Below are 17,699 nucleotides of genomic sequence, written 5' to 3' on the forward strand. Positions count from 1 at the left end.
AGAGAGAGAGAGAGAGAGAGAGAGAGAGAACAACCCATGTGTATCTTTCCTGCAGCAGCAAAACCAGCATCATGGTGTGGATTCCAGTTATACATATGTAAATAATTCTATTGATTCCATCTATCAGGGAGCTGCTTTTCTTAGGTCAAATCCATTTTCATGAGAAAGAAAAGGATAATTGCCTCCTCCAATTTACAAACTATAAGCTCAGGACTGAGAAGGAAAAGTTTGAAATACTAAGTACCAACTTGACAACTTATTTGCCTACATATTTTGGACATTTTATTTCTTCAAAAAATATTTGTACATTTACAAATACAAGAAATTCTTTTTTTTGTTATTGCTTAGAAGATACACCCCCACATAGTCCAAGTAGATAAATGGGAATTTATGGTCCATCCATGTCTTCTGCAATTCACAGTTTGTTGACATGATCAGATTCATTTTTATACAATTTTGACGGGGAAGGGACATGGAGTTTACAAGGTCATAAGCCTACAGGAACTTTAGAGATCACCTAGTCTGATTCCTTTATTTTGCAAATGTGGAAAATGAGACCTAGAGAGGTTAAACAACTTAGCCAAGGTTACACAGTCACATTGCAGAACCAGGATCAGAACCTAGCTTCAAAGTGCTTCACACATAGTAGGTGCTTAATAATCTTTTTTTTTTAAATTGTACAAAAGTTCGTCTAACTCCCTCATCTTACTGGTGAGGAAACATAACCAGAGTCAGGTTTGAACCCTAGTCTTTAGATTTTAAATCCAAAACTCTGCCCTTTACAGCACATTATTATTATCTTTTAAAAAGAATGTTATATCCATTCCTTCTCTTTTTTATCCCATATTCACTTGCTGATAGTCACTTATCCACCCCAATGGAACTGTCCCTTGTGACAAAGAAAAACAATTTAAGCAAAAAAAAAAAACAAAAACTGACAGACCTGAGTGACACATCATTCTGAACCTATCATCTCCCATTTCCCCATTGAAGGGGTATAATCACTGCATCAATTTAACAACTCTCCTTGTCATGTGACTGCTAATCTAATATTTCCTTCTAGGTAGTTAACCATCACTGGTTCCTAATCCCAGTTGGCTGAAACTCCAAAGTACTACAATTATCTGCATGGTATCACAAAGTTTGTTTTGTTTTAAATCCAAGCATCTAATTCATTTTAATGAAGAGGGAAAAAAAATCACCAAATGTATTGATAACTCCAGTCTTATACCCCCTCCTTCCAGATAGCCTATCTATATATCCTGTCCTCCAAGCAAGTTAAACACATTTCCATTTCCATACTTTTACTCACAGTAGCCACCTTCTAGAATGCTTTCTTCTATTCCTTTCCATCAAAATCCCAACTGACCTATATAAAGCCTATGCCAATCCCCTTCTAGCAAGAAGCCTTTCTTGATTTCCCACCCCACTATGATTCCCCTCCACTTTAGAGAACTTATTGATTTTATAATTATTATTTCATGCATCATATAATGCCTTACAGCATATTCTCTCTCATTCTCTCTCTCTCTGTCTTTGTCTCTGTCTCTCTGTCTCTCTCTCTGTCTCTCTCCCCCTCTCTCTCCCCTCCATCCTCCCTCAACTAGTTCATTACAAGCTATATCCTGTACTTCTGTATTTGCAGAACTCATAGCTTTAAAGCTGCAGACATAGAAGTCATTTAGTTCAAACTCCCCTTTTCTCAGGAAATTGGAGTCAATAAAGGAAAAGTGATTTGTCCAAGGTCACACAGGCAGCAAAAAGTACAGCCAAGAATGGAAACTACATCCTCCAAATCCAAAGTAAGCACTTTTCCCAATGCACTCTACTCCCATAGCGTTTAGCGCAGTGCTTTTCACATAGTAGGTATTTGTGGATCATTTCATTAGAGAATGATTTAATAGTGGGGTTTTTTTTGTTTGTTTTGTTTTGTTTTGCTTTTTGGATGGGGGAGGGTAGGGCAATTAGGGTTAAGTAACTTGTCCAAGGTCACAGAGCTAGTAAATGTTAAGTGGCTTAAGTCAGATTTGAACTCAGGTACTCCTGACTCCAGGGCCAGAGCACTACTCACTGTGCCACCTAGCTGCCCCCAGAGAATGATTTAATAAAACCTTGAGTTTATGATCAAGTTTTCATTAGACAACTGATAAGAGAATAAATCTTAAAGACAACTTGCAAATGAATTGTTATTCATCTATAGAGTGATAATTGTAATAGATGGCTCTAAGGTTCCTTCCAATTCCATAAAATCTGTGATTTTATATTTATAGGAATAGGAATTACATCTATGATTTTATTTGTGTCAGAACTTCTGGGTAAAAAAACTCAAATAAAGAAGGATGGCAACTTTTCTGCAACTTGAAGTCTTAAAGAGTGACTTAGGGAGGTTAATTAGTTTGTTGAGTGTCATACAAACTTTATATTTCAGAAATGGTTGTTGAACTCAGGTCTCCCTGGCTTCTAGACCAGCTATTTAGCCACTATGCCCTATTGTTTCTCGTGATCTGATAATCCTATGAAATCCTGGTTACACTTTTTGGAATTATGTTCAGGATAAAAAAAAATATCACCCACTCATTTACTGAATGCCTACTAAATTCAAGTCCATCCCTCATAGCCCAGATCCTACCCTCTTTTATCCTAATTGAGAGATCATTTGAGAGATCTTTTAGATTCTACTTCCCCCAATTCTTAAAAGTTGATTGAAGTTTCTATAAGAGCATAAAGGAATTTATTTCTGGGATTGCTGCTGGACAAGCAGAGATTTCAGATGAGACGAGTTCATACTGCTTTAGTCCACTTCACTAAAAGTTAACAAACAGTGGAGCAGATGTCAGAAACCTTAAGAGTGTGACACATTTGGTTTGTCATCAGACATTAAGGAAAACCTCAGAGTGAAGACAGTGAGAGCCAAACCTCCTGTATTCAGAGGATGAATTTTCATGCAAGGGAAACTTGGGTCTGTTGAAGGTCAGTGAAATATTGTCTTATCCTTCCACTCTTGAGAACACTTTCTGTAGTGAGTATCACAGGCATAACCATGGGTATGATCTTATGTTTCTTCTAGGAAAATGGATACCACCAATGGACACAGAGAAAAACTGAAGGTTTCAGCCAAGGAAAGTGATTTTTTTTTAAAGAGAAATTTTCACTCATCTGGAGAAGACATCATAACAAATCCTTATCTTACTTCACAAGGAAAACATAACTTGTGTCTATTAACTGTTTTAAGAAAAGGAACACAGAGCCCATATCACTTGCAAAGCTTTTAAAAAGAAATTGTTTACCTATCATAGGAATCTGTGTCTTCTGCATTCTATTTCAATACATATTTGTGACTCTTAATGTATGATAAATATTGGACTTTTCTAAGTGAAAGTTAAATACTCATACTTCAAGGTGATACATGTCTTCAATGTTCAAAATTTGTTGTAAAAGGTATGGAAGGAAGAATAGTTAGGGGTGAGCACCTTTACCTTATTTGAGGTGATCACTAAAGCTCTCCCTCAAATTATCTTCACCTGCTACGATCCCTGAGCCCCAACACTTCCCTTTTCTTTTCCAAGTTCCTTCATTTCCGGAGGCCTTTCCAGACCAGAGAGCATGCATGATCTGCTGGTCTAAAGCTCAAGATCATAAAGCAAGAAGTTAGTGCATCCACTGTCCAAAGTTCTCTCATCTTTAGATGGGACACTCTGAAAAGACAATTCCTGAGGTCCCTTTCAGCTCTCACCATCTCTTGTGCAATTCTGATGTGGGCTGTGACTTGATCTGTACAGTTATCCCTCCCACAATGCTACTTGTCTCATCACAGTTTTGATATATTGAGGGGTGGGTCAGCATAGGAAATTAAATAGGAATTTGGGGGGAGTTTTGCAGAAGCTGCAGACAACATATGAAGGCCAACAGATAACACAGAAACTGAGAAATGTATAAATTATGTCTATGGTATTGTATAATATCAACATATTTTACATTTTAATACCATAATAATTTATACTTCTTCCCTGGTACAAAAGGATGGTCAAAAATTTTTATGAGGATTTTCCATATGCTATGGCCCCTAACCCCAATGATCCCTATTCCAGAAAGAGATAACTGTACCGTATTCAAGGCCTTCCTAAGGAGGTGCTGAATAAAACACCTGACCAGAATAATCATTATATCACTGGGAAAAATTATCTCCAATTGCTAGAGGCCGGTACTGGAGCATGAATTCCAGCCAGATCTCTTCACACTTCCATGTGCTAATTTATTTATTGTTCCTCCCCCTAAATGTGGTATTTTATAGGGAATGGCTCTATGGGACTCCAACGATTATAAATGCTGAAATGAAGACTGTAGACCTTTAAAGTGAGTTGAATAGCAACAAAAAGAAATTAAAACCATGTGGCTGGCATGAAAATATTCTGTTCTGATTCAAGTGTACAAATAGTATATACTACATCAGCAGGCATTCAACAAGGATTTAGGCTTCAACCCTTTTCCCCTACCCCCTAAATATCATTTCTTACTACAGCCTCCTCTCTTTCTGGTAGCCTACAAAGTTTTTCCACAAAGGTCTCTGCCTTTGGCTTCAAAGCTATGGGGATATGAAAATGGAAATCAAACCCATGGGATTTATCTGGATGCATTGGTATGGATGAAGTGTAGAGATACTTTCCTATGTCATAGGACAAAGACCAGACCCATTAGGAACATGTAAAAGAACTGGAAGTCAAAAATTCCATATGGTGAAATGAGAATATTGGATTTTGAGTTAGAGTTAAAATTCTAACTCTGTTACTTATTATCTATGTGACCTTGGGTAAGTCTGTTGGGGGTTGGACTAGAAACCATTGGAACCAATGGACTTTGAAATATGTTTTAACTCTAAATCTATGATCCCCTGAGGTAGTGTGATTTAGATAGAGTGATGGGTTACTGTGTGATCCATGGGCAAGTTATTTAAACTCATATCTCTGTTTTCATCTATAAAGTAAGAACAGAGAGCTAGCCTCAGCATCAGGAAGACCTTGGTTCATGCCTTGCCCTGCTCACACACTGGCTGGGCAACTCAACCTCTCAGTGCCCAAGGCAACCCTCTATATTGTATGTTTTCAAGAAGCTGCCAGTCTGCATTGGTACAGAGAATTCGTCACTGGGATATCTCTAGAGAGATGAAATCATAGATGCTACAAACATGAAACCCGGTGGAGATAACAATACCTGGAATACTTGCAATGCAGAGTTCTAACCGAGATGAAATGAGATATTTAAAACTCAAAGTATAGAAATGTTAGTTATTGTTATTTGCCTGCCAATTACATGAGAAGCAGCACAGTGTGGTGGAAAGAATATTAGAAGTGCAATCAGAGGAACTGGGTTCAAATCCCAGGTCTGCTACACTGCCCATGTGACCTCGGAACCGCATTTCTCTTGGTCTCAGTTTCCTCACCTCTAAAATGAGAATGTTGGATTAGAAACCATTAGGGTTCCTTTCGAGTTCTAACTCCATGATACCATGATCTCTGAGACCCTGAGAGACCTCCACAAGTCACATTCATTGGCTTGTGTGCCCAACAAATCTACCAAAGGTAAAACTTCTCCTAGACCAGGAATCAGTTCATCTGTCTACCCAGAGTGGGCATACCCCTGTCTTGGCATGATTGAGAGACATACCTTTCCTGTTCTAAAGGAGTGTAAAAATGTTCCCAAGATATATAATGCATTTCAGATTCCTTATCATTGGTATGTAATAGATCCCTTTGCAAATCTGGTGAATCCTATTGACCCTTTTTCAGAATAATGTTTTAGATGCATGAAATAGAATACATATGATTTTAAAGTAAAACAATTATATTGAAATAAAGATATTTCCCTTTCAAATTCACAGACCTATTGAAACTTAGGACCTCAGGTTAAAAACCAATGCATTTGTATGTGAACACAGATCAAACACATTAGCATAGATTTTTATATCAAATTATAAAGTGGAAAGCTGAGCCTTGATAGAATGAATTAAGTTTTTGTTTTATTTTCTGAAAGACAGAAAAGGGTGGGGAAACCTGTGGTCTTGAGGCCACATGTGGCCTTCTAGGTCCTTGGGGGTAACTTTTTGATTGAGTGCAAGTTTTACAGAACAAATTCTTTTATTAAGGGGATTTGTTCTGTGAAGTTTGGATTCAGTCAAAGGGCCACACCTGAGGACCTACAGAGCCACATGTAGCCTCAAGGGCACAGTCTCCCCACCCCTGAACTATAGAGCATATAGTCCCAGGTGAAGTCAGTCAGTTGACAAATAATTTTTAAAGTACCCACTATATTCCAGGCACAGTGCTAAGCACCTGAGATACAAAGAAAGACAAAAGACATCTCTGTTCTCAACAAATTCACAGTCTAATGGGAAAGACCAAGTCCGAACAAATATATACAAATAATACCTATGGAGATAATCAATGGAGAGAAGGCACTATTATTAAATGGAATAAGAAAAGGCTTCTTGTAGTAGGTGGGGTTTTTGTCAAGACTTCAAGGAAACCAGGGAAGCCAGACAAGGGAGAATGTTATAATACCAAACAACTAAAAGACAGGATACAGATACTGAGCATCCGTGGGATAGAGGACCAGTCAGAAAGGCACACTGAAAAAAGGAGGCTCGTTGAAAGAAAGTGGGGGCCATAGAGGAAGAAATAGTTCTCCAGGGTCCTCCCTGGGAAATGGGGTGTCATCTATCCACCACTCAATAGCTCTGTTGGCTCCTGACTCTAGTTCCTTTCTCAGGGAAAGGTTGGATGTGGGTTAATGTTGCTAAGACACTTTAAGCATCTTGATGAAAGGCAGTATATAAGTATAAAGTATCACGACTGAGGTGGAGTATTTTATTTCAGTCTCCTTATTGTGTTGTTGACAGTGCATACTGTGAGTTTAACATTTTTAACTACTTTGCTCACCCCAAATAAAAGGGGCTGGTGGACTGAAGGGGGTAGGGGGAGAATGTATATTCTCTGTTGGCTTTGATTTTGCACAAATCTAACACACAATGTAAAAGTCAGTTGTGGCAAGCAGGAGCCTGACAATTCTGTTCGGATTTATATAAATTAATTAGACTATGGAAAACAGGTTACATTCCTTTTAACCTGAGAACAGAGTCAGTTTGTAACCAGACGCTGTGGGCTGCAGAGCTGGGGACATCAGTCTGTAAATTGAGAGAACAACTCAGCTTGAGATGTATAATTGTCTAAATGAAAATGCCCTGCATTTATATTTTCACAAGACACTTAAGAACATAATAAAATCAGAGATAGCAGAAAGGGGCTGTGGAAAGGAAGGGACTGAGCCATTCATTTTCATGGCTATGGCTGAGGCCTGATTAGAGGCCTCAATAAATACTTGTTGAATTGAAATGAATGTTGGCTCCCTACAGTTCCTGAAGCAACAACGGAGGGGTAGAAAATAAATGCCTCCCACAAATAATAGCCCTGACAGCGATCCTGTGCTGGGAAAGGGAACCAGAGGCAGATTATATACCTGGATTTCATTTTAGAGCTCTCTTCTCCAAAGAGGAGTCTCTGATAGGCATCTCTCTTTCTCCGGGCCTCCCAGTGGACAGCTGATAAAGCTCAGTCCACTTGATTTCATTCCCCACAAACAATACCCAGTAGTCTCAGAGCCCTTGGCTAAATGAGAAAACTCAAAGCAGGGCATAGCCTTCACTTCTTTGGTTAAGAACACAAAGGTGGGGGAGGGGAGCAGGGAAAAGGAGGGAGGAATTTGTTCCCTTCAGTATTTTTTCTTTTTTTCTCCACCCCTCCCTCCAAAATAGACAATATAAGGTTTTGTTCTCAAATTCTATTTTCCTGATTAAAAAAAAATGCTAAGAGAACTGTATGGCAATATTCCTTGGGCACTTGGAGAAAACATCCATCCTTACCAGGTGCATAAAGAAGGATCAGATAGTGAACAGCAACCATCAAACTTAAAGCCAGGGGTCCCTGACCCTGGACCATGGGAGGGCTCAAAAGACAACAGGCTAGCTCTGGGGCTGAGAGCTGCCAAGCCAAGTCCAAAGAGCACACACTGAAACTCAAGGCTAATACTATTCTGAGGAGCCTAAGCCAAGCTCAGGCTCCCACTGGGGAGTTTCACAAAGCCAAGGCAGAGATTGCTCTCTTGCACTGACTGAAGAACAAAGGGCCATATAGTTCACTATTCAAGCATCTCTAATGTGCATTTAGACTTTCCCCCAAAAAAGGAAATGGCTCCTTCATTCCTCACACTAGAGGATGAAGCAGAGGGTCACAGTAGTTAGAAGGGCACTTCTTTTGTCCTGGAAAGCTATTATACTCTTATGCAATTTTCCAGAGGAGTGCATAAGTAAAGTCTGAGGGATAGAACTCTGGGCTGAGAAAGATCTTTTTTTGATAATTCATTTCTTATCAGTAGCACTACTATTCATTCAGTTCAACACAAATTTATCATCATTATTGTTGAGATTTTTTTTTTATTGTAGGTGAATCTGCTACAGAAACTATAGATGGGTTTTTTTTTGCCATATTTTATAATAATTTGCTATAGGGTTAAAAATGATCAATGAGGGGGGCTCAATTTGAGAAGTATTCTGTGATTTGATCTGGATTCTGGGAAGCCATTGTTGAGAGCCCCCCTCGGCTTTGAAAAACTCAGATGTTGAAAACCAGATGTTGATTTGGCCTTCCAGTTCAGCATGTGCCCAAGCTGTGGCTTTGTTTATGGATGTTTTGGAGCCATTCTCTTCCTCTGGCTTTCGGTCTTGAGTTTCCCTGTCACCATAATAGCCCTTTATGGCTGTGAGGATATTACTTTCCTCAATCTCTTTGGTGTACTGAGCTTTTCTGGAGCCAGGCAGATGGGACTATGGAGAGATACTTGTGCAACCTCTATCTCCCAGACACACACACACAGAGCAGATACAAGGTGCATGTACCAAGAGGAGTTAGCTCTGCATATTCTCCCCCCTCCCCTTTTGAAGATACTGGCCCAAAGCAAGTTATTCAAGGTTATTCAAATACACTGGTCAAACTGCCCTCAGAAAATAATAAAAAGATGGAAGACTTAAAGATAAGTGGGAAGAGATTGGGGGTATCCCTAGAATACTTAAGATTAGATGTCAGAAAACAAAAAACAAACAAAAAAAAGATTAGATGTCAGGTGCTGGCATGAGTGGAAGAAACAATACCTTTGGGAACCTGGAGAAGAAAGAAGAAAAATTGAAATGTTTCTCCACAATTTGATTGGAAAATAGAGACTCATTTAAACCATTCTAAAATAAAGTATTCCAATAGCTAAAAAAAAATGATCAATGAGGTGTAACATTTAGGCTGGGTCTTTAGTTCTATAAAATGTTGACTGAAGGGGTGGCTAGGTGGTGCAGTGAATAGAGCACTGGCCGTGGAGTCAGGAGGACCTGAGTTCTGTCTCAGACACTTAACTTACATGCGCGCACACACAAAAACTAGCCATGTGACCTTGGGCAAGTCACTTAACCCCAAGTGCCCCTCCAAAAAGGTAAAAAAAAAAATGCTGACTGGAGGTATTATTGGTTAGTAGTAGCATCATCATCTCATTCTCCTCTTTTTTTTCCCTGGGGTCCAATAGAAACAATCCTGGCCTAAATCGCTGTTATATTATTATTCTTTGTATTTAATATTCTGTGAACTGTTGCACAGGGAGATACAATAACACTTTTAAGAGGTGCATAAAAGTAATGGTGTATATTCAGCCTCTGCAAGGCATACCAAATGAGCCCTCAGTACACTTCTAGGAACAGACAGGAAAACAAGAATGATATGCACTTCCTCCTGTTGCCACATGGCTTTGATCTTTTCTGCCTCTCTATATTTTGAAAGCTTTTTTGTTTCATGAAGTTTGGAGATCACAAGTATTTGGTGTGACAGTATCTGCTACACTGTTAAGTTTTAGTAATTCCACAGATTTATGTCAGGCATTCCCAAAAGCAACAATTCAGTCTGGGATAAAGGCATGATACCAGCACAGTGTGTTGGCTGAATTCCTCAGGAAATTTTGAGATGTGTATTATTATTGCTAATATTAATGCATAACAAGTAGGGACATTGGATGTAAGTTCCATATTGGTAGAGAGAGACAGGTCCATTTCTGTCTTTATAGAGTTAATTCTTAGCACAAGACAGATGTTTAATAAATGCTTATTGGCTGATTTATTTGAAAATACTGTTTAAGTTTTTATGGGGGGGGATTTCTTTGGTAGAAAGAACTCCTGGTGTGGAAACTCCCTCCACCAGTGCAGACTGACACCCTGTCTGTAATTTAAAGCCTTAGATTCCTGAGATACTCAGATGTGATACTTAATTTGTGTCAGAATCAGGATTTGAGACTAGATCTTCCTCACTACAAGGCAGGGTCTTTACCCACTTTCTCATGGTTCCTATCTTTGTTTGAAAGAATACAAATAAAGTACTTTGTGATCCTTAAAGCACTCTATACATATATTCTGTATTTGATATTTATTTTTGTTGTTTTGGGAAAGCAGCCTGTTGTAAGAAAAAATACTGGGCTTGGAGACAGGAAAGAAACAGGCTTGAACTTTACCTCTGACACAGACTAGCCATTTGACTCAACCTCCCTGAGTATTACTTTCCTTCTTTGTAAAGGGTGTTAAGTATGTTTGCAGTGTCTAGAATCTTTTTGAGACTTAAAAGAAATTATGAGTGTCTGGCACTGTGGGGATAGAGCCTGAACTGAACCTGTGATTTCACTGATATAGTTTCCACATGAGAAACTGTCTTTACTGATGCTGGTCGGCACCTCCTCTGAAACTAATAATCTTAGAAAGTTTCCCAGAGCACTGAGAGACTAAGTGACTTGCCCAGGATCACATAACCAGTATGTCTCATAGGCAGCAGCTGCCACTAGGTTCCCCTGGCTTCAAGGTTCACTCTTGAGGCTCTATGCAATAGTGCCTCTCATAAAAGTGCTATATGGTGGCTCTTGTTATTGTTGGGATAGAAATTCCTTGATGATAAAACCCAGTAGGTCTAAGTATTGCCTTCTTAATTGACACCATAGAATGAGATTATATCCAAATTAATTGAATGTGGAGGTGAGGATATTCCATTACATAACAAAGTAGAAAGATCATTAATATAATTTAGTCCCTCTTATCCACTGAACAATTGTCCTTGCTTCAATTAAGAATGAATGGATTGCACATTTATTAAGTGCTTACTATGTGCAATGCACTGTGGTAAATGCTGGAGATCTGTATAGAAAAGTAACACATTCTGCTCTCGAGAACTTTGAATTCTAATGGGGAGACAACACACAATGGAAAGTTTCAGCTGTCAGTCAGAAGGAAAAGGTCCATGGTTCTTCTGGTGCAGCAGCAAAGCTCTTCTCTAATGTCATTATCTAATATTATTATTTCCAGGGTAGCTGTTACTATTTTAGTATTTTACTATTTTCAGGCAACTAGATAGCACAGTGGATAGAGGGCCACACCTGGAGTCAGGAAGACTCATCTTCCGGAATTCAAACGTGACCATGGACAAGTCACTTAACCCTGTTTGCCTCATTTTCCTCATCTGTAAAATAAGCTGGAGAAGGAAATGGCAAACCATTCCAGTATCCTTGCCAAGAAAACCTCAAATGGGATCATACAGAGTAAGATATGACTGAAAAACAACTGAACACATTTTCAGATATCATGGGTTCCGGTTCCTGAGCTGTCCTAATAAGAATCTGAGGGAAGATGTGGTCTGGGTAGTGGTGGTGTGAGTTGACATGCTTCCTCCTCTCTTTCCCCCAGAGTTCTTGCTGTTTCAACTAGACCAGCTTCCCTGCCCTATGTGTGGCAGTTGGTGGTGATATAAGACAGAAGTAAAAGTAGATCCTTTAAGGTGGGACCTTTTGCAACTGATAGATAAATGTTGTCATTCACAATATTTCACATTAATATAATAGTTTATGACTATATAGTCCTTTTATTGATTGAGGTGATTGTCACAACAACTCTATGAGAGAAGAAGCATTAGAATGAGAAGAGGTCACACGACCAGGAAGAAAGCCAAATATTTGCTTTCTACAAACATCTGCAAACCCTAAACCTCAAAAGAAACAATTAAGTGCCAGATATACAGAGATCACAGCTCAATCTATAATATAAAAAGACAGAATCCCACCCATGGTAAAAACCTCAAGAATTAATCCTAGAGGTTTCATTAAGAATCCCTACTCCTGACTGATTTCATACAAAGCTTGAAAGTTTTTGATATGAGGTCCAGATTTAGGGAAACTCCAGGGTATTAATGGAGTCTACTCTACTAACTACTACTACTAACTAACTACTACTACTACCACCACTACAACTACCACCACCACCACAACAACAACAACAACAACCACTAACAATAATAATAATAATAATAGGGTGGCCAGGTAGCACAGTGAGTAAGAGCACGGGTTTCAGCGTCAGGACGACCTGGGGATCAAATCCTGGGCTCAGACACTTAGCACCCACCCAGAAACACCTGGCCGTGTAACCTTGAGCAAGTTACTTAACCACAATTGCTTAGGGGTGGCCAGGGGGCACAGTGATTAAGATCACTGGCTCCAGTGTCAGGATGACCTGGGGATCAAATCCGGGCTCCAATACTTAGCACCACACCCAGAAATAACTGGCCGTGTAACCTTGAGCAAGTTACTTAACCCCGATTGCTTTATAAAAAAAAAATAATAATAATAACCAGCATTCATGTAGCACTTCTGGGTCTACAAAGAGCACTGTCTCCCCATTATCAAGGTTTATAATTTTTTTAGATTACATATTACTTCAAATCAAATCTAAGTAGTTAATACTTCATAGATCTAGAAGAGTCCTTAAAACTCATCCAGTCTAATCCCCTCATTTTATAAATGAGGAAACTGAAGCCCAGCTTAGTGTCTTGTCCAAGGTTAAACTGGTAATAAGTGGTGAAGGCAAAATTTGAACTCAAGTCTTCTTACTCCAAGTTTAACATTATTTCCATTGCATCACATTGCCTCTCCTAAAATGTGCATTTATTAATTTGGGGTGGGGGGCAGCAGGGAATGCCACAGCCACTCATAAAGGGAAGTAAATCTTCAATTAACACATGATTATTAACTAAATATTAACAACTGATTTACACAAAGTCAAAGTTCAATGATTATTCACAGAAAGGATGCCATTGTGTTATAAGGTAAGCTTCTATATCACATACAGTGCTTTGTGTCTAGGCTGAATATGCGACATTATACTGGATGACTGACATTTCCAAATAGGTGAATTTACTCCAAGCACCTGACTACTATGCTGGAATGAATTGGGCTGATACAGTTCCTGAGAATCTAGTTCCAGCAACAGGCAAGTTCCTTAAAACCAATCTGACCATCCTAGGTCTCTTCCTAATCCAAGGACTAACCATGGTTGTCCTTCAAGTCTCTGTCCTGGGTTTCTTCTCTTCTGCCTCTATACTATTTCATTTGGTGACTCACCAGCTCCAGTGAGTTCAACTGTCATCCAAATGATTAGCAGATGTATATATTCAGTCCTAACTTCTTACCTGAGCATCAGAACTGCATCACATTTGAAAGTCTTATAAGGCATCTCAAACTCAACGTGTCCCAAATCAGAACTCACTTATCTTCCTTCTAAATCTCTCCTCTGTTCCCATCTTTCCTATTGCTGTGAAAGTTATCACCCCATGTTCACAACCTCAATATTATTCTCAACCCATTACTCACAGTCACCATATATATCCATCCAATCTCTTGTCAAAACTCATCATGTCAATCTTCACAACATCTCATATATGTCCAGATTCCTCCACTGACAGCTACCACCCTCATACAGGCCCTTATCACCTCTCATCTAGTTTACTGAAGGAGCCTTCAAATTGGCTTCCCTGCTTCAAGTATCTCCCCATTCCAATACATCCTCCACTCAGCTGCCAAAAGTGATTTTTGTAAAGGAGAGATCTGACAATGTCATTGCCCTAACTAAATAATCCCTAGTGACTCTCTTTTACCCCAAGAATCAATAATATTCTCTCTCTGGAATATAAAGCCTACATGTACCTGGCTCCTTGTTAGCTTCAGTATTTTTTGTGACCCTCTATACAGTCTATGATCTGACTACACTGGACTACTTATGTGTGTTCCTCACACATGGTACTCCATTACCTGGAATGTTCTCATTCCTCAGCCCTACTTCCTAGCCTCACTGGCTTCCCTAAAGACTCTTGGAAATAGAACATTTTTCAAGAAGCCTTTTCCAGTCTTCCCCTATACCACACTCTAACTTTACTGCCAGTGCCTACCCTCTAAGCTTACCTTCCATCAACAATATATACATACATATATATATATATATATGTCCTGTATATACATAATGATTTGCATGTGTCCCCCCCCCCATTAGAAATTTTGTTGGGGTGGCTAGATGGCACAGTGTATAGAGCACCAGCCCTGGAGTCAGGAGGACCTGAGTTCAAATCTGGCCTCAGACACTTACCATTTACTAGCCGTGTGACCTTGGGCAAGTCACTTGACCCCAAGCCTTCTCCCTCCAAAAAAAAAAGAAAAGAAATTTTGTTGTTTAGTCATTTGGTTGTCTGATGTTTCATGACCCCATGGACCATACTATCCATGAGGTTTTCTTGGCAAAGATACTGGAATGGTTTGTTATCTCCTTCTCCAGGAGATTAATACAAAGGTTAAGTGCCTTGCCTAAGACCACATATCTAGTAAGTGTCTAAGGACAGATTTGATTTCAGTTCTTCCTGGCTCCAGAGCTCCATCCACTGAACCATCTAGCTGCTCTCCATTAGAAAGTACCAACTTCGGACAGCTAGGGGGCACAGTGGATGGAGGACCTGTTTTGGAGTCAGGAGAACCTGAATTTTAATCTGGTCTCAGATGTTTGACACTTACAAACTGTGTGACCCTGGGCAAGTCACTTAACCCTGATTGCCCTGCAAAAAGAAAATACCAATTCCTTTATTTTTGCTTTTCTGTGTACCCCTAGCACTTAGTTCAGTACCCTTAATATAGGAAGATTTTAGTATATGCTTGGTGACTGACAGACTAACTAGAAATCAAGCTCTTTGAGGGGTTCTGTCAAGATATTTTGTTTTAGTTTGGTAGGGGATCCTTCAAGGGATTCCTAACTCAACCTGGTCTTTAGGCGTGCTGGATTGCTAATTTCATATGGGAGGTAAGAGAAAAGACAGCAATGCCTCAAGAGATTATGTCAAGTATATTGGGCTGATTCAGACAATGGAGCTCTTTTTTTTTTTTTTTAAGCAATCGGGGTTAAGCAACTTGCTCAAGGTTACACAGCCAGTTATTTCTGGGTGTGGTGCCGAGTATTGGAGCCCAGATTTGATCCAGGTCATCCCAACACTGGAGCCAGTGCTCTTACTCGCTGAGCCACCTGGCCGCCCCTAAGCAATTGGAGTTAAGTAACTTCCTCAAGGTTACACGGCTAGGTGTTTCTGGGTGGCTGCCAAGTGTCTGGGCCCGGGATTCGATCTCCAGGTCATCTCGACACTGGAGCCAGTGCTCTTACTCGCTGTGCTACCTGGCTGTCAATGGAGATCTTAAAAAATGGGAATTAGTAATGGTAATTTGAAGATCTTCCCTGCCCCTTAAAAGACCTAAGGGAATTTAAAGATCTTCCTTCCTCCCCAATAGGATGAATGTGATCACATGGAAACTGTGGTGGGAGAAGCTTGTTGAAGGGTGGAACAGAGCTCACAGGAAGCTAGGATTCAGAGCATCTAGATGGTGGGAAAGAGAGAATGTACCCAAGGAGACAGCTAGGCTTGTGAATGTTGGTTTGTGGGAAGGCTAAAGGTTGGTATGACTTCTGCTTCATTGTAATGTATTAACTTCTATGTTGCTATAATGGATTCAGTTTCCTGGTGTTGGGATTTGGTTTTCTGGTGTCTGAATAAATGTTTTTCTTCTGTCTTCTATATGGAGAGTGTGTTATATTTTGCAATTGAGAACTATGCCAGCATATTTACAGTTGACATTGACACTATGAATATTGTGTTAGAGCTACAGAGGTGACCTTTCAACCTAACTTGAACAGATATTTGTGAAAGGTATCATGGTGTTGGTCAAAAAAAGCAGAAGTGAAAAAACCTAAATCCCATTCTACAGACTCTAGTTTTCTAATCCGTAAAATGAGGGACTAAACTGAACTCTAAGCTCCATTCTCCAAAATTCTAAGAACTCTCTGATTATAAGATTTGTAATGACAGAACCAGGGCATCGAGATATAGAACAAAAGCAGGGAATGGGAGGGACAGGAAACATATCCAAGTCAAGCCCACGTGTAACAATACTGTCATCCAGACATACACCACTTTACAGTTGCAAAGTTCTTTACCAACATATCTCACACATGAGTCAAAGATGAGAAAAAGAGAGCAAACTTAAAATTAAGGAAGGAAGGAAGAGTCAGGGCACAAAGAGACCCTGAAAGTCAAGGCCTACAGAAACTCAGTGGGAAGACAAATCAAAGGGCCCAAGGGCAAAGCAAAGCAGAAAACTAAACAGAACAAACAAAAAAGAGCTAAGTCTGTAATTGGGCAACCAAAAAAAAAAAGGAAGATCCATCCATCATAAATAAGGAGACAATGTAAGACAATTAGAATGGAATCAAATTAATAATAACTAGAGATGCTGATTTGATGCAAACTCAGCTCTAGACAGGAAGCTTCTCAGTTATCTTGTTTGAATTCCTCGGGCCTCCCTTCATGGGTTCATTGAATCTTAGATCTAAATCTGGAGATCCAAGGCCCTCTAGTCTAACCTGCTCACTTTGTAGAAAAGGAATCAGAGACCCAAGTTAAGTAGCTTTTTCAAGGTCACACAGGTTATAAGTGTTAAAAGTGGAATTTAAGCACAGCACCTTTGACTGAAGGCAGAGTTCTTTCACAATGTAATAATGCTAATCATTTTAATAGTAATGTTTATAGAGCACTTAAAGTTTACAAAGTACTTGACAAATATTGTCCAATTTTTATCCTCACACAAACCTGAGAGGGGGATACTATTATTACCCCCATTTCAAGATGAGGAAATTGAGACAGAAGTTAAATGATTGTCAGACAGCAGTATCTGAGATTAACTTGGAACTCAGGTCCTCTTAACTCCAGATGCAGTGTTCTATCCACTGTACTGCCTTAGATGGCACTTTATCCTCTTCGTATACTAGCCGAACAACCCTGGGCACCTTCCTTAAACCCTAGTGCCCAAGACAACCCCTTAATGCTGTGTGTTTCAGAGAAGTTGCCAGTCTGCTTCGGTACAGAGTTCATCACTGGGAGATCTTTATAGAGATGGAATCACAGGTCCTACAAACAGACAAAACCAAGCAGAGATAACAATACCAGAAATTCTTGTGTCTCAGAGTTTGTATAAAGATGAAATAAGATCATTAAATTCACCTGCAAAATTTAAAATATTATAGAAATGTCAGTTATTGTTATCTGCCTCCTAATTACATATAATGGAAAGAACTGGGTGTGAAGTCAAAGGACCTGGGTTCAAATCCCAGTTCTGCTACACTACCCACTTGACCTTAGACAAGAAACTTCCTCTCTCAGTTTCCTTGCCTGTAAAATAAAGATGTTGGACCAAATGACATCTAGGTCTTTCCCAGTTCTAACTCT

General features: G+C 39.5%; 1 protein-coding gene across 2 annotated transcripts in view; it reads right to left on the reverse strand.

The window, feature by feature from the left end:
* Positions 1–17,699, reverse strand: part of NCKAP5 (NCK associated protein 5) — a 1,185,533-nt gene that overhangs the window by 1,033,322 nt on the left and 134,512 nt on the right. The window lies entirely within an intron of this gene.

The sequence above is a fragment of the Petaurus breviceps genome, unplaced genomic scaffold (assembly GCF_028583685.1).
Source record: "Petaurus breviceps papuanus isolate PSGF00001 unplaced genomic scaffold, PetGlider_PUasm1.0 90752, whole genome shotgun sequence".
NCBI classification, from domain to species: Eukaryota; Metazoa; Chordata; class Mammalia; order Diprotodontia; family Petauridae; genus Petaurus; species Petaurus breviceps.